General features: G+C 55.7%; 1 protein-coding gene across 7 annotated transcripts in view; it reads right to left on the bottom strand.

The window, feature by feature from the left end:
- Positions 1-17,815, bottom strand: part of CUX2 (cut like homeobox 2) — a 322,941-nt gene that overhangs the window by 213,890 nt on the left and 91,236 nt on the right. The window contains exon 1 of one of the 7 annotated variants that reach the window (XM_070066202.1): positions 7,248-9,402. The exons of 5 other annotated variants lie outside the window; for them this stretch is intronic. The gene's annotated coding sequence lies outside the window, so the exon portion shown is untranslated. One more of the 7 variants, XM_070066199.1, reaches the window with a different exon arrangement.

Genomic DNA, 17,815 nt, shown 5'->3' with positions numbered 1-17,815 from the left:
CAGGACTGCGAGATAAAACACAGCACGTGCAGACAGAGTTTAGTTCAGAGCAGCAGCGAGCAGACCCCAGGGTCGCAGGGGATGCACGCAGACTAGGGTTACACACTGCTCTCTGCAGTTCACCCAGGACTGCGCATCTGCATTGGCGGCTTTCTGTCACCAGGAAAGTGACAAAACAAGAAGGTTTACTTCAGCTCGTGGCTTTGGAGGTTCACAGCCCACAGCCAGGCAGCCCCTCTGGTCTGGCGTCCGACCAGGGCAGCAGATGGGGCAGCCCAGCAGAGGACGGGTCCCAGAGCAGGACAGGAGCGGATGGCCGACGGCTGAGCTGACGTGGTTTTCGTCAGCAACCCTCTGTGAGAACTCCCTCCCGGGGCACGCCCCTGATGACCTAAGGACCGCTCATGTGCCGACCGCCCAGACACCATAACTGGATCCAGCTTCCACCTATAAGTAGCACCAGGGCATGACTATCGGGCTGAAACACCTCATGAGTCGGAGAGCCACTTCCCGTTAAGCACCACAGCACCCTTTACTATTATCATGACTTGCTGTGTCTATTTATGGCAAAATCTTCAAGCATGATTGGAAAGCCATTTGCCACCTTGCAGCAAAGGATTACGGACATGAGGCTCACCATCGTGGGAGACTCTGCAGCCACCGAATTCTGCAATGGCAGTCAGAGTGCACTGGCCTGCACCAGACCCCGTCCTGGGCGCCTCGTGTACAGGAATTCACTCAATTCTCCTCCACACAACGGAGGCAGAGACTGTCAACACACAGAGGATGAAACAGGCAGGGAGAGGTGAAGCCACTGAGCCAAAGTCACACAGCCGGAAGGTGCAGAACCAGATAGTGAGGTGGACAAGCCAGAGTGCAGAGGCAGCCAACAGACTCGGTCACTGTAGCGCTCTCCAGCGGGAGAGTGGACGACAGAAGGAAAGACGGGGCCCTCTGATGCCTTCGAGCATGGGGTGCACGATTCCACTTCGTCAACATTACACACAGTGCAGTGCTGACGACGCTGCCTGGGATGCCCGCATTCCATATCAGAGCCTGAGTTCAGTGACAGTGAGAAGACAAGGCACAGGCCGGAGGAAACGCGTGAACAAGACACATCTAATAAAGGACTTTTATCCAGAATATATAAAGAACTCTGCACGCTCAACAATAAGAAACCGAACAACCCGACTGAGAAACAGACCAAGGACCGTCATGAACTTCTCATCCAAGAAGACCTAAATGTGGTGACTAAATACACGGGAGAGTGCTCCATGTCAGATGCCGTCAGGGAAACGCAAACTGAAACAACAGGGAGACGTCACCACTTATCTACTGATCAGGCTGGCCAACCCCACAGCACTGACAACGCCAAATGCTGGCAAGGCTGTGGAACAACAGGAAGCCTCGTTCATTGCGGTGGGAGGCACTGTGGAAGACAGCTTGGCTGCCTCTCACAACAGCAAACATCTACTCACCACAGGATTCAGCAACTGCACTCCTTGTTGAAAACGGTCCACACAAGAACCTGCACATAGTTGTTTTCAGCAGCCTTACACGAATTGCCTGAACTTGGAAGTGGCCAAGAAACCCTGCAGTAGGTGACTGGATAGACTGTGTCTCTTCCAGACAGTGTTAAAAGGAAAGGAACTATCAAGCCACGAAAAGGGGGTGTTACTAACAGAAAAGAGTCCAATCTGAAAAGGCTACCCAGTGCGTGAGTCTACCTGTCTGATGATCTGGGAAAAACAAAACTCTGGGGACAGGAATTGTGGGTGGAGGGTAAACAGTGGGATGCAGAGGACTTCTCGGGCACTGCCGCTACTCTGACAGGATACAGTGACAGCCGACACATGTCTTTACACATCTCTCCAAACTTGACAGACTGGGCAGCTGCCAAGGATGACTCCAAATTTTAACCTGTGGACTTTGTGTAACGATGATTAATCACTGCAGGTTATGGCATGTAACAAACACACTACTCGGGTCAGGGGAGCTGACAATACTGTGGACCTGAAACTGCTCTGACGACCCCCGGGTGCTGTGGCACTCAGAGATGGCCTGCAGACCCCAACTAGAACAGCTGATTCTATGCAGGCCGAAGCCATGCACACAGCCCGTTCCACTCCCAACTCTTCCACAGTCACTGTGGCAGATCAGGGACTTGCAGGCACAGGTGCAAGACCATTAGATCTAAGCTTCAGCTGGGGGACAGCAGGCAAGCTCTAGGTCTGGGTGCCCCCCCAAGGCAGGTGACCCCCTGCAGTGACCCTTCCCTTCCCCCTGCATGGCACCAGGAGTGGTCACGTCCATCATGAAGCTGGACCTAGAGGCTATCAAAGCCCACACTCGGGTCCTGAAGGGACGGAAGCCCACCTAGAGATGGGGACACATATAGGCTGTGCTGTGTCCTGACCTTGTCTCCCATTCGTATACCGAAACCCTAACCCTGACTGTGTCTAGAGGCGGGGCCTTTAAAGAGGTATTGAAGGTAAAAGTGAGAGTACTTTGGTGGGCTCTAATCCAGCCTGATGCCCTTAAGAACAGTAGGACATCGAGACCCAGACACACACAGAGGGAGAGGAGGCAGCCAGCTACATGCCAGCAATGGAAGCCTGAAACAGAACTAACCCTGTCACACCTTGATCTTACTTCCAGCCTCCAGAACTGTGGGGGAGTAAGTTTCTGTGAAGAAACACATGTGTGCATGCAAAGCCAGGAGTTATCTATGGGCCACGTCTGACCAGAAGGGATGCCATCCAGGAAGGCTTACAGAAGTGTGATGCCTGAGCTGGGTGTTGACATATGAATAGGAGTCCGTTGGACAGACCAAGCATGGAAGGCCACTGTGGGCATGAGGAACACCATCGAGGGGAGAAATAAAGCTGGCCTGTGGAAGCTGCCTGGACGCAAGCGAGGGAGGGCCAGCCAGGTGACTCTGGAGAGGTGAGCAGGTGCAGGACAGGCGCCAAGCTAAGGGAACGCTCTGCCTGTACTGAATCCACTGAACACCATAAGCCTGTTCTGCAGATGGGCAAACCGAGGCTCGCACAGGTGACAGAACTCTGGCTCAGAGAGGATGGCAGAGCTGGGGTCTGAACTCAGACCATGTCGGTTCCAAAGCCACATTTCTTTATCATGAGATGTTTCCCCCTCTCCTCCCACAGGAGAGCTGTGGGGGCATGGCCAGCACCCCGTCTCATCCCAGGGGGCTGCCTGGAACTGCCAGACCCCGAAGTAGGTGCACCACTCACAGGAAGGGAGCACGCGGAGCAGAGCTGCTGCAGGGCCCTGCTGGGAACACAGTCGCAAGCACCAGCTGCCCTAACCGGCATCGCCTTTCATCCCTGTGGAAACTGGAAGCTGCTGCTGCCTCCCTGGAGAGCCCAAAGTTTGGGCTGAAGGCTTTTTGGAAAAAGGCTCAGTATGGCAGGCGCCTCTACAGTCACCCCGGTGACGCCTGACACTTCGCCACGGCTCTCGCTGACAAGTGTCTTCAAAGGACAGAAATCGCCGGCTTGCTGGCTTTTCATACAGATGTCATTCATCCACAGGAAGCGCTTTTCCCTGCGCACTGTGACAGTTATTTTGGTTCAAGAAAGCCAAACCCAGTGTGAAACCAAGAAAAAAAGAAAAGGAAGTAGGGAAGGGAGGGACACGGGGAGGGGAGCGCATCTCTGGCAAAATTAGGAAAGGTGGCATTTGGGTAAACAGTGCACAGACTGGCCCTCTCCACGAGGATCTCTGAGACCACCACCCGAGGGAAGGGCTGGGCTGAAGGGCAGCAGGTGAGACGAGCTCAGGGAGCTGCGGTGGCCTTGCCCGGGGCTGCAGACCACTCCTGCAAAGCGGGCAGGGTCCACTTCAGCCAACCAGACCTGCAAAGCTGGCATGCGACAGGGAGGGGCTGGCGACCCCTTAGGGGTACCCATGGCGTCTCTGAGGAGAACATGACACCCAAGGACAAGCACATCCACTTGGCAGAAGCTACACACAGGACTCTCTTTGTCCAGTCACGGCTGAGTCCTGGCCTAAAGGGTCCCGTGACAGAGGCTTCCCACAGTGCCCAGGCCAGTGGAGTTCTGCCCCAGGGCTGTGTCCTAACATGCTATGTGGCCTCCCCCTGACCCCTCATGCGCAACATCAGGTTCTTCAAACAAAAAGGCACATCCTGCACCACCACCGAGCAGGTTAACAGCGGTCGGTGGCAGATGTGACCTGCGTCTGGTTCACCTCTGTGGAAATGTGGACGGCTAGAATGGAGTGACCAACAGTTTCCAGAACTTTCCGTGGGGTGACGTTGTGGGTGGCATTTTGATTGCAGGTTATAGAAACTTAACCAATCGAACAAACAAGAAACCAGGTGAGCTCCAATGATCAAGCTATAGACACAGAGGAGGAGGCAGCCTCAGGATGATTCAAACCAGAGCTCTGTCTCTCTTGGCCCTTCTCTGCATGCTGGGCCTGCCTTGACCCCCTTGAAGCTGTCTGTAACCCTGGCTGTGGGCAGCTATGAGCTTCCTTCCTTCCAGTACCTCTGCTACAGAGAAAAAGATTTCCCCTCTTTGTTGCAACTAAAAAATCCCAGAGAATTCTCTGATTGGATCAACTTGAGTCATGTGACTTCTCCTGGGACTAACTGTAGCCAGGGGATGGAGTACCATGACCATCAGCTCCTGTGTCTCCCTGGCTGATCACATGACTGAGCAGAGGCATAGGAAGCATAAAGAAGACAGTACAGGAATGGGGTGTTACAGTGCTGACACCCAAGTGCACCTGCTATACAACGGCCTGTTTTTGCCATTCCATGAGTACCCCAGGGCCTGCCTACCTCTCCAGCCTGACTTCTCCAAGAACAGGATCGTCAGAGGCAGATGCACAGGGCCATTCTGGTCGCAAACAGGAACACGCACTGAGCACTCACCACGTACTGGGCGCCACGCCAAACACCTTGCTGAAGGATCCCACTGGCTCGTTACAGCAGCCCCACCACCCTGCCTCACAGTGGGAAAAGCCAATGCTTAGAGAGCTATGGGGCTCACCCAAGATCACCCAGTTTGTAAGAGGCAGAGCTGGGAGCTGAAACTGATTCCAGCCAGTGAATTTCAAAGCCAGTGCTCTATACCTTAACCTCATTCTGACTCCCAGAGAAAACCCTTAAGGCAGTCAAATTCCCCCAAAGTGGCACAGGACTTAGTTGCTGGGCTACAGAACGGTGCCCAGGAATACTGGACACAGGGTCGCATCTTTGAATGCAGACAAGTGTCTGGTACAGAGCGGACCTTTCTGCTCTGCTTTAGGGATGGTCTAGTGCATTCCCCGAAGGTCCAAGTTGGAAGCTTGGCCTCGGTGTGGCTGTGTTAAGGGGTGGGGGTAGCTGTAAGAGGTGGGGTCAGGGGCCAGCACTGTGGCACAGCCAGTAAAGCTGCCATCTGCATCCCAGATGGACAAAAGTTGGTGGCTGCTTCACTTCTGATCCAGCTCCCTGCTAATGCACCTAGGAAAAGCAGTGGACAATGGCCCAAGTGTTTGGGCCCCTGCCACCCACATGGGAGACCCAGATGAAGCTCCTGGCTCCTGGCTTCAGCCTGGCCCAGCTCTGACCATTGCAGCCATCTGGGGAGTGAATGAGCAGATAGAAGATCTCTCTGTCTCTCCCTCTCTCTCTGTAACTCTTTCAAATAAATGAATAAATCTTTACAAAAGAAAAAAGAGGAGAAGCCTAATAGAAGGTGCTTACTGGCCCTCCTGCCTCTGTGGCTCCCCTTGATCCCTCCTTCCTGCGTGCACTGACACTATGATGCCGTCTGCTACAATGGCATGCAGACGGGGGCCCTCACCAGAGCCCGTTCTCTGCTGTCGGAACTTTAGCCTCCAGAATTCCAAGCCAAACAAGCCTCTTTTCTTCATTAAGTACCCAGCCTCAAGTATTTTGCTATAGTAAGGCAAAACCAACTAACACCTGTCGCTCCCCCTCTTCGTGGAGGAACTACACAGGACCCTGCGCTGTTCTTTTGTCTGCTCGGCCCTTCCCGGGTTTGCTGCTGGTTCTTCCCGGGTTGGCTACCGTCCCTTCCACCTCCGTGGAAGGGCGGTTCCCCCTGCCACTTTCCCCACTTCCGTGGGGGAGCGGCACACCGCCGGCCGGCTCTCTCGGGGGCTGCACAGGTGTTCCTTCAGATAGATGTTCCTGGTGCATGTTGTCTCTCTCCTCCTTTATAGTCCTCTTCCACCAATCTCAACTCTGCTACCCACACGCCGAGTACGCTGCTCTCCTCCAATCAGGAGCAGGTCCTACAGTTTATTGGTTGAACTGGAGGCAGCTGTGTAGAAGCTGTTTCCTCCTCTCCCAGCGCCATATTGTGGGAGAGCAGATGCATAAAATAAGTCTTAATTCCAGTAACAGTCTAGTCCGAGTTGCTCCCCACAAACACCTTTCTCCCATCAGCCCTCCCCTAGTGGGTGGGTGGTCAACAAATGGCTGAACTAGACTCAAGCTGTGGGCAAAGGAAAGGTGGAGAGACACCCCCCCACCCCCAGGCGATGTTCAGCTCTGTCTCTGCAAGTGACAAAGTGGGTCCTGACCTCAGGGCAAGTGACAAGTATCATGTCGCGGAGATAAGGGGGTGGCCTGACATCACACAGAAGAATTCTAAAGGAGAAACTCAATTTCTCATTCAGTCGAGAGGACTTCTGTGTCCAGTAATATGGGAGACAATGGAATCAGAAGCTCCCACTACAACACTCCCAGGAGCCTGGACCAAGTGCGCCAGCATCCCTGTAACTAAGCAGCTCAGTGCCATGAGAAAGGAACAGAAATGCCCTGGGCCAGAATGGAAGGGCCAGCTCCAGCAAACCAAGCTGCTGAGGACGAGGGAGCCAGTGCCCTCCACGGGGAGCCAGTGCCCTCCACAGGGAGCCCGTGCCCTCCACAGGGAGCCCGTGCCCTCCACAGGGAGCCCGTGCCTTCCACAGGGAGCCCATCCTGGTAGTCAGGAGGCTTCCTCCCTCCCCAAGTGTGGTCACACACTGCCGTGCCCGAACACTAAAAGAAGACAGGCTTGATCCGTCTGGGTCTCGCCTCCAGATTGGAAAACCAAGAAAGTAACCCTCCCCGAGGCTCTGTCACCATGGCTCCGCACTTACCTGGGAGCTCCTGGACCCGAGTGTGCACCAGAATCACTCCAGCGGTTGTTAAGCGAGAGACCGCGGCACCCCAGCCCCAGGATTCCTGACCTGGTACACACCTGATGAATGTCCACAGGGAGCTGAACTGCTGGTCCAGGGACCACACTTTGAGAACCACTACTGTCAGACTAGAAACTAACATGAGAAAAAATCATTCTCAGCTGGGGATGAGAAGAGCTGGGGAAAAAAATGAAGCAAAGAGCAAATACAAAATTTCTCTAGCACAGGGGTAAGCAAACCATGACCTTCAGGACAAGTCCCTCCCGCCGTGGGACAAGTCTAGCCTCACCCATTGGCTTGTGTACATTTATGGCTGCTTTGCGCAATACTGTGGTAGAGCCTGTAGCCTACACAGCCAAAAATGTTTACCACCTGGCTGACTTCCGCACCAGGATCCATCCAGGTCATACAGAATACACAGGGTATGATCCTACCTAGATTTCTCTCAAAAAGTAAAAAAAAAAAAAAAAAAGTAAGGGGAGCTGGTCTACCAAGTGCAAGCATCAACAGACACAGCAGCAGCAGGATCAGGCCCAGGTACTTCTGGTAACAGAATTACTGACCACAGACTACACCTGCAACAGGGAGGCAGCCTCCGCTCCGCAACTCGTAGGTCTCCAATCAAGGGCAATGATGTGGGTGACGACACTGCATGCCCGCTGAGTGCCAGGCGGTGTGCCCAGTGCCCAGGGCCATCCAAACCCTGTCCACGAGAAGGACCCGACTGGGGCTCAGAGGCGGCTTTACTTGCCCAGAGGTACACAGCAAACACGAGGCACAGCCGGGAGCAGACCCAGGCATTGGGCTGGAAACCTGTTCTAGAAAGTTCCAAATCCTATGCCTCACCTCCACTTCCAGAGCAAGGCAATTATGGCTGAAATCAAGAGCCCTAACTCAGGGTGCATGGCTATCTTGAGGGATCCCACCCCTGGCAGCTCTCTGAAAACTGCTGTATGCCCGTGACGGTTCTGAGGACAACTCAGCTCCCATCCGGTCGCCAAAGTCAAGCAGCTCCTGAGACAGGCATTCCCAATGCAAGCCTGTCTGCACCCTTGGCTAGAACCACAGTCCTAACTAACATTTCCTGTGCAGGATGCCAGATACCTCCTCAATGCCATAAAACCCCACAAGGAAGTGCTTGTGTCATGCCCATTTTACAGAGGAGAAAACTGATGTGGCAGAAGCCCAAATGACTTAGCCAGGATCACACAGTTGGTAAGTGGCAGAAGAGAGGCCCTCTCCCATGCACACTTACCACTGCCACACTGCCACCTGAAGCCCAGAGTCCAGTCACTGGTCTACATACAGTGGGAAGGGCCACCCCAGCCACCACCATGTGCACAAGACACATGACGCTCGTTCGACTCCAGCTCTGGGGTGATGTCACTTCCCTAATCCCAACCTCCACGTGCCCAAGGGTCTTTCGGGGCCATCCATGCATGGACTGGACACTGCTTAGCGCGCGTCCGCCCGTCCCCCAGCACCTCTCCTGGCACGGACCCAGACATCAACTACCTACTTGGCTGGTGCCTCGCTTGTCGACAGCGTAAACACACATTTACCCAATTTTTCAGAATGAGCAATATTTACTCAACAACCCAGAGTGGCTCATATGGAACCATTAAACCCCATTGCTTCAGTCTGCAGCTTGGAGTGCGATAATGAATCAGTATTTTGGAGCGATTACGATGCTAATAAGAATGTGTGAGGCACAGAGGATCGCTGTGCAGGGGCGGCCGCCAAATCCCCGGGACTCCCAGCCTCCAACCTCCCAGCCAGGAGCCGCACCGCTCCAGACTCCAGCCTGCCTGAGACCCTCCCATCCCCAGCGCAGGCCACGAAGCAGGACCATGAGCTCACCATTCTGCCGAGCACGGTCCCACCGTGCCAACTTTTGCTAGGGTCACGGTGCTCCCCTTCTGACAGCCCTGCAAGGTCCCAGAGCCTGCTGTGTTGGCGGGGCCTGGGTGTGGGTGTGGGTGCAGCATTTCACACGTGCACACGTGCACACACGGGAGGAGAAAATGCTTGTTCCCTCAGGCTTCACGCCTGGAGCAATGTTGGATATGCGTTCGTATTTTTTTTTTTCTTTTTTGGCTCTTTCTCTTTTTCACAAGCCCCTAGGTAAACAAGACTGCTAAATGGCCTGGCTGCTGGGAGAAGCCAGGCATGCAGTCTCTGGCCAGAAGATGGTGGCAGAAGAAGCTGAGCCTCTTTGCCTGGACACTTCTCCCACTCTGGGCCCTGGGCCCACAAACACCTTCATTCTCCTCCTCAACCACCCCCCAAACCAACAGCCCTGGTTCCCCTCTGCTCATGGTAGCAACAGCAGCAGCTTGAGCCACCTATGCTGGCCTCCCTAGCCACACCCCACCTCTGTGTGCCTCCCCTCGTGCTCCAGACACACGGGCCGACGGTCACTTCGGGAACCAGCGCTGTGTCCTCCCACACACGGGCTGATGGTCACTTCCGGGAACCAGCGATGTGTCCTCCCACACACGGGCGACGGTCACTTCCGGGAACCAGCGATGTGTCCTCCCCTCTAGGACCTTCGCACAGGCCGTTTCCGTCCTCTGACTGAATGCCACACCCCTCTTTCCTCGGCAACCCGGGGAGGCCTTCCCTGACGTCCAGACTCGGTCTGGTCCCTGTTATACAATCTCATCATTTCTGAATCACTTCTTCTGCAGGATTTGCAATTCCAAACGTGTGTGATTATTTGATTAATGTCAGTCTCTTAAGGGACTTTACTTCTAAACACCATGGAGACCCATGGCACATTAGGAGAGAGAGCACGTCCGTTTTGATCACCAGGGCATACCCCAGCCCCTGGCCTGGGGCCTGGAATCAAGCGGGAGCTGGAGAAACACTTCCTGGGTGGGTGACTGACGGATGCCATGACCGCACCCCTCACCCAAGCCCTTCCACTCACGTCCCCAGCGCCCGCTGCTTCCGTGCTGAGCTGGCCCCTTGCTCTTCAGGCGTTTTCTACACGGCATCGTTTTGTCTACTGCGAAGTGCCATGCTCGACTGCAAGCCCTAGATAAATATTTAATCAAGGCAGACGCTCGTGCACCTCACGAGGACGGCCCTGCGTGCTCCCTTTGGTTCGGCTGAGTGTGCGTGTGCGTGTAGGTGAACACGTGTGCACACACCAGCATCTCTACAGAAGAGTCCCCAGCAGAAACACACACATCAGCACAGGAAGGAAGCCCTCACTCCTGAGGACGCCATCCGCACACATTCCTGGTTTGAGGAATTCCTGCGACACAAGAGGCACAGGCCCCCCCACCCCGGGGAAGAACAGCAACTAAGAACAGCAGACGCCCTGGGCTGCCCAGGAGGCACCAGTGCTTACTGGGTGCCTACGATGTGTGCGACTCCTGAGTCAGACATCGCAGGAAAAGTCACTCCTCCAACCACACAGCACTTCGAGGGTACCCATTTCACAGGCAAGCAAACTGAGGCACAGCACAGGCCCACCTGCTCAAGTCTCACTTACAGGGGCAGAATCAGACCCAGGTGTGCCTGACTCTCCCTCCAGGTTCTTGGCCACAGAGCCCTTCCTGCTGAGAACAAGGCCTAGCACACTAAACCAGAAGCACAGCATTTCTACCAGAACAGAATTTAAAGCAACCAACAAGCAAAAAACCCAGAGATGCAGGGAAGGGGCCAGGCTGAGTAGAGAGATCCATTCACTCTACGGAATATGAGGCAGGCAAAACACTTGTTCCACATTTCTACATTTATTTATTTTCACTTTCTATTTGAAAGGCAGAGAGACAGAGATAGAAACAGAGAGGGAGAGAGGGAGAAAGGGAGAGAGGGAGAGAGGGAGAGAAGGAGAGAGGGAGAGAGGGAGAGAGGGAGGGAGGGAGAGAGGGAGAGAGAGACCTTCCACCCACTGGTCCACTCCCCAAGAGGCCCCAATAGCCCAGGCTGGGCCAGGCTGAACTCAGGAGCCAGAACCCCCTTTGGGTCTCCCACGCGGGGGCCTGGAACCCGGGGCCTGGGCCCTTCCCTGCTACCTCCTAGGTGCATTAGCAGGAATCTGGAGTCGGGAATAGAGCTGAGACTCGAACCCAAGCACTCTAATATGGATGCCAACATCCCCAGTGAACGCTTGTCCTAAAGACAGTGAAATGACGTGGAAGGGGCTAACCCGGACGTGAGGCAGAAAGACGGGCAGGCAGCATGGGCCGCCCTGATGGGGCCGAGCAGGAAGAGAAGACACAGAACGCATCACAAGGCAGCAGGGCTCCCTCCTGGCACTTGCTCTCCCTCCACTCTGTTTTCAGAGCCCTCCCAGAGCACAGTGACAGGACCTTCATAAGACAACATCAATTTCCCAAATCCCTCCTCTCCTGGCAGTGTTGAGATTCCTCCCAAATCCCTCTGCGGCCTGTGTCTCCCCACCCCAAATCCCAGAGAGCTCTCCTTGGCTCCGCTTCATCCCCTACCAACTCAAACCGGAATAAAAATAGAGAAGAGTGGGCACAGAGAGCTGCGAGTGGTTGTGTGCAGGGATCCTGGGGACGCATCTCCCTCCTCGGTGTGCGTGTGCGTGTGCGTGTGCGTGCCTGAGGATGCTTTGGCCCTGCAGGCTGCCAAGCAGAACCTCAGTCAGAAACTGGCATCCTCACGGCTGCTGCCAGAGCTGGGAAAGCTCCCGTGGCCGGCCCCAGGGAAGGGGGCTGCAGTGCAGGCCAAGGTCCTGATGTCCCAAGGCGTCCTTCCTAAAGGCCTCACAGACCTTCCGGAGGGGAGATAATTGTGTCACTTCCTTTGATCCTATTCCTGGCACCTGACCATGCAGGCTCTTCACCTAATAGGGAGAACAGGACGGGGGGAGTCTCCCTTCCTTCCGCTTCTCGGGGCAGCCACAGCAGCCCAACTCTTTCCATGGCCCTTGGAGAGTGAGTCCGTCTTGTCCTCACTCCATGGAGGTGTCAGCCCCAACAGAACCTCCCAGAAGGACAGTGTCAAGTACATTAGGGGGGCACATCCTCTTAGTCCATCAGCCAGCAGGCTGGGCGAGGCCAGGACTGGGGGACATGGAGCTTGCTCCTCAGCATCTTCAAACCAAACCCTGATTCCTGCTGTGGTCCAGCAAGTTCAGGAGCAAGATTCCTGCTCCCCGAAACCCTGGGAGCAGAAGTGAGGGCTCATCAGCCGATGCTCACCGAGCAGCTCACGTGTGCCAAAGCCCGTGGTGTGACAAGCCAGCCAGGCAGACACAAACGCTGCCCTCCTGGGTCTCCAGAAAGGCACAATCGGGAGGGGATACTTGGGAGCCCTAATCTTCCAGGATGCTCAGGACAGCCTCTTGGCTAAGCTGTGGAGGACGACAGAGTTTGCCAGGTGGAGAGAGGAACGGACACTTCCAGGCAGGGGAACACGTGTGTGAGGAAGGATGGACACCTGGGGGCTGGGGAAGTGTCTAGGCCTGGCTGGAGGACTTGGCAGAAAGGAAGGAGAGGAAAGACGAGAAGGTGGAGGTGAAGAGGGGAAGGGGTGGCTGCGCAGGTCTCACGGGCCAAGGCACAGTGTCGACTTCGGTCCACGGGCAACGGGGCAGCATCAGGCGTTTTAAATGGAGGGAAGAGTGTGGTGACCTGACTTAGTGTTTTGTAAACATCACTCAAGGCAGAGCTCAGGGTCCAAGACTCAGAATGGAGCAGGGGCACTGCCATGTGACCTAAGGTAAGTCACTGCCTGCTCCTTGCCCAGCTTCCCAAGGAGGCCCCGGCACGGAGCCTGGGAAGGACTCCAGGGTGGGCAGTGCCCTGCAGCTCAGGGCTAAGCAGATGCTAAGCCTGGCAGGGCCAGGTGGGAAAGCAGCGGGCCAACTGGCAGCCCACCCTCTGGCACACAGGCCTCTTCTTGCTCGACCCCAGCCGGGCCTGAGCCACTCCCCGCCTCCGCCATACACCCTATCTCCAAGTCTCCAAGTCACCTTCTCTTCCCCCAGTGTCTAGCGAGCTTTATCCTAGCTCCTCACCACAGCTCCAAAGACCCTGCATGACCTGGTCCTGCCTCCCTCCCCTGGGATACAGGAAGCTAAGACTGGGGCAGCCCAAGATAGTCAAGAAAAAGGCTGGAAAACACCTGCCCCATTTGGCAGATGGGGAAAAATGAGGCATAGCTGAGGCTCCAGTGGAAAGCAAAAGGTCTACCATTTGGCAGTGCCCCACTCCTCTCACTGCAAGTGCCCAGGCCCCTCGACCTGGAGGCTGCAACCTTCTCAAGGACGTATGGTAGGCAAGTTCCCTTTAGCCCATCATCCAGCATGCTCAGGGGAGGGGGACAGCAGCACATCTTTCAGAGACCAGGCCCGATTCCAGAAATGAGATGTGTCCCTCCTCCCCTCTCCCCGCCACAGAACCCTGCGAAGTAGGACGCCCTGGGCTTACGAGCAGCAGCGTGGCCGGGGCCAGGATCCACACGGAGGCAGCAGCGGCCGCCCGTTCCTGAGCTTCGAGAACTGCACCTCTGCTTCTGAGCTCACCTGTGCCTCTCCGCCTGGCTCTGTCCCTGCATGGCTGTGTCTCTCCGCCTGGCTCTGTCCCTGCATGCCTGTGCCTCTCCGCGTCCTGCAGTCTCCACATGCCTCTGTCTCTCCGCGTCTTTCTTGCCTCTGACTGACACTCCTGTGTCTGTCTTTCTCATCTCCCCACTTCCTCCCCGGCCAGGGAATCGGGGGTACAGATCTCCGCGGACCGCCAGCTGGAAGCGGAGTCAGATCCTCGTCTTCGCCTTCCTCACTACCTACTAATCACACTTGTGTGAAGCGGACGCTCTCCGGAGCGAACAGAGAGGCCTCCTTGGAGAGGGCACAATCAGACACTTTTTAAGATCACGGCGCATTAGGCCGTTCCCAACTGGGTTTACTAATCAAACAGGCAAATCCTTCATAACCAGCCAATCCCTACAGGGCAATTAAATCCTTCCCCTTTAAAACACTTGCCACACTGTCTGGGGACGGAGAGAAAAATTTGCAAAATTCATTTGATAAATTAGCCAGGGAAAAGAAAGGAGTGAATCAAGCTTTGTTCTTTTCATTTTTTTTAATTATGGAATTCACAATGCCTGAATAATGTTTAATAAGAACTATGAAAATTCCTAACAGTATTACAACACAACACAAAAGAATTAACCTGGTTACCGTGAAAAATTGCATATTTAATTAAGAACAGAGAGTTCAAAACTATCCAGAGATTTCAAAAGTGCTGTTGCCTGAGGGGCCAAATTACATGCTTCCAGGGCTGCTAACGGAGCCAGCGCGCTCAGTCATTACCCAGGCGTCCCCATTAAGTGACTCCGGGCAGCTGACATCAAATTCATTTCAAAAGCACCAGGAACTGAAGCATTCACTTGGGTAGTTTCAGGGAAAGCGACTATCCTGCTGGTACAAATCAGACCCCTTGTTGATAAAGGCAATAATTAAAGAATAATGTTAATTAGCTGCTTTTATTTGAAGAAAAGTATGGTAGCTGGAATGCTTCCAGGCTGGGGAGGGGAGAGTCGCTCTTTCTGGAAGAAGGGGAGGCTGCTGGCGGGAGTAGGGAGCCTGGGCCCCTGGGAAGGGAGAGAGATGGCAGAGGCTGGGGCAAGAGGAAGGCAGGGCTGGGATGAAGAGGGCACGGGCCAGGCCCGGCTGAGGCCTGGGTCCCTGTGGCAGAACCAGTCTGGTCACTCCAAGGCCCTCAAGGGAGTCCAACTTGGAAAGCAAGGACAGATGATGCATCTTGGGTACTGTCACTGTCACTGTCAGGCCCACGCCCTTCAGGGCGGACTCAAAGCCAGAGAGCCCTGCTCAGCTTCTGCCTGTCACACTCACTCCCCCCGACGCAGCCACCTCCGCCACGGCCACTCCCTGTCACTGTCACTCCCCCCACAGCCTCCTGCCACCCTTCCTGCAGCAAAGGGCCATCGGCAAAGATGGCCGCCGCCACACCTCTCACTGCGCAGGCTCTTCCTGCAATGTGACCTCGATGCTCCTCCCATTGAGTGAGTGGCACGGTGGACAGCCTTCCCTTTGACCCTGTGTCAACCTTTGCTACGCCTGCGGCTTCCAAGGGTAGGGCAGGAAAGCACCTGCAGTGCCGCCGGTTCTCTGGGGACACGCACTGCCATGCTGAGGAGGCCGGGAGCGGCCCGCAGGCAGCTGGGCTCCTCCACCAGACACGCGCACTGTCGTGGTCCCCCACTCGGAACGTCCCCAGCTGAAGCCTGGCCATCAGCGAGGGCAGGTCAGCGCGTTGGCTTGGCCCGCCCCAATGCTGATTCAGGAATCAGTACACACAGTCGCTTCCCGCCATGAAGTCGGGCGATGCCAGGGGACTAACAAGTTGGTGGAAGATGGAATTAAAAGATAAGTGCATTTTGGTGCAGACTGGTGCATGCATGTTTTCTCGGCATTTCCCATGCACTCTTTGAAGGCCCCGTGAATGCCTGCACACCATCCTCATCACCACCATCCCTCGTGCCTCAGAGCCCCTCTGCTGGAGAAAGTGGATGGATCTGACGGCCGGGACCCTGTGAGAGCCCATCAGCCTCCCTCCTATGGGCCTGCTGTCTGGGGTGGCAGGAAGGGCCTGGGTGTGCAAACTACACAGCCAGCACAGGAGCACCCCGCACGCCCCTACTGTGGAAGACAACACAGACCCAGGCAGCTGAGCAGCCTGCCCAGGGCCCAGGGCCGGTGTGGGGCAGTGCCCGGCTCAGACCCAGACTCCTGGTGAAATGGCTGGACTGTCTGTCACTTGGGCAGCTTGGCAAGACCTCCCCCAGCACGACATGATGTTCTGGCCTGAGCCTTGGCACCTGCTGGCACTGGGCCATCCCCAGCCTGTTAAGGAGGCCAAATGGGCCAGGTGCCGGAAATGTACACGGATAGGGCGACTGAGGCAGCCAGACTGGCCTGCGAGCCTGGGGCGGGGGCTGGGGGGGGCTGCCTGCCACAGCACACCACACCTTCGTAGCCAAGCAGAAAGCAGGAGCTGGGCCTGTGTTTCTCTCCTCCCTGCTCCGGGGAGGCAGAAGGACTCAGCAGGCCTTCCCCGCCACGAGACGCCGAGATGCTCTGCTCAGAGAATCATCTTTGTTCTGCAGATGAGTTTCATAAAGTAGGCCATGGGCTGCGGGACCAAGCCCCGTGCTGAGGAAGCTGCAGAGGACATGTGCCGAGGGACTGGGCTGGCTCAGAGAGGCTCCCCGGCTGCTGGCCCAAGGGGCCCAGGATCCAGCCACCTTAGGACAGGAAGGACAGGACACAAGCCTGCTCCACTCCCACTGTGGCTACCGGCTCTGGCCTTGGCACCTGGGACCCTGACATCGCAGTTGCTTTCCCAGCATCGGGCCACTCCCAAGAACCCAGCCCCAGCCCCACTACTGCCAGGATGCACCATCCCTGCAAGCCACCCACATCACCTAAGACCTCTGCGAGGCAAACCCGTGCACAGGGGCTTCTTGGGAGCGAAGGGAGGGCTTTGAGTAGCAGCAGCAGAAGCAAGAGGCAGGAGAGGCTACAAGCACAGACTGTGTCGCACTGTGTGACACCAGGCAAGTCCTTTAGCCTCCGTGTGCCTCCCCTTCCTCCTCTGAAAATGAGAAGAGCTATTGTGGGGGGGGGGGGTAAGTTACTTAAATGGTGGTATTTAGGCAGCACTGGGATGCAGGCCTAGCACAAGCTACTCTTGCTAAGTGTTTGTTATATTAATAGTAAACAAACTTTTAAAGAAACCTTCAAGCGCATCTCAGGCCTGAATGGTCACGCCGATTCTGTCCATTTTCTGGAGCGGCTACACTGAGGCTAGAAAAGTCAGAATACCCTTGATACCAGTTACAAACAGGACACAGCTGATCCCTGGAGTGAGGCTGCCCACTCCCAGGATTACAGGGGCTGCCTCAGGGGCTACATAGGGAGAACCGAACTCAGTGTGGTGTGGAGGAAGGGTGGGAAGCCGATGCCCCCTTTCCTAGCCCTAGCCGCAGGCCCAGGGGCACCAACTCTCCTGCCGGAGAGAAAACCAAGCCTCTGAATTTCCAAAACATGACTCCAATCAGGCCACCAGCCCTGGGGCCTCACCAGCCACCACCCAGCACTGCAGCTGTGGAGTAACGGAATGAGCTCACCACCGGGTGAAGACGACCAACGAGGAAGTGGGGAATCATCTGGTGGCACGGAAAGCACCCAGGCCAGGGGAGTCTAAGTGGGAGGCAGAAGAAGGTGCCCAAACTAGCACAGGGTCAGGGAAGAAAGGGCTAAGCAAAACAAAGGGAACAGTGTTCTGTACACTGGGAACAGAAAGTGAAAAGCTGGGAGGCATGAGGATGGCAGCTCTGTGGGGTGGGGAAGATGTCTGGGATGTCAGGGTGGAGGCAGCGACAGAGCTAAGGCTGGAGTCTACGGAAGCAGGTTGAAGACTGGCTGAAACCGGGAACTTGGGCCTGAGTCCTGTCTCTGCTGGGGCAATGCCGTGTGTCTCTGGGCCCCTGTGGGACAGCATGCTGCTTTGGCCAGGGCTGGCAGGCAGCCTCTGGACAGCAGAGTTTTGGGTCACTTCCTTCCATGCTGCCACCCACACTGATCGCTCCCACAGCCCAGGCGAAAGGACTGGAGAGC

The sequence above is a fragment of the Oryctolagus cuniculus genome, chromosome 21, assembly GCF_964237555.1.
Source record: "Oryctolagus cuniculus chromosome 21, mOryCun1.1, whole genome shotgun sequence".
In the NCBI taxonomy this organism is placed as follows: Eukaryota; Metazoa; Chordata; class Mammalia; order Lagomorpha; family Leporidae; genus Oryctolagus; species Oryctolagus cuniculus.
Note: the sequence above shows the minus strand (reverse complement) of the source record. Positions and strands in the feature narration are given on the sequence as shown.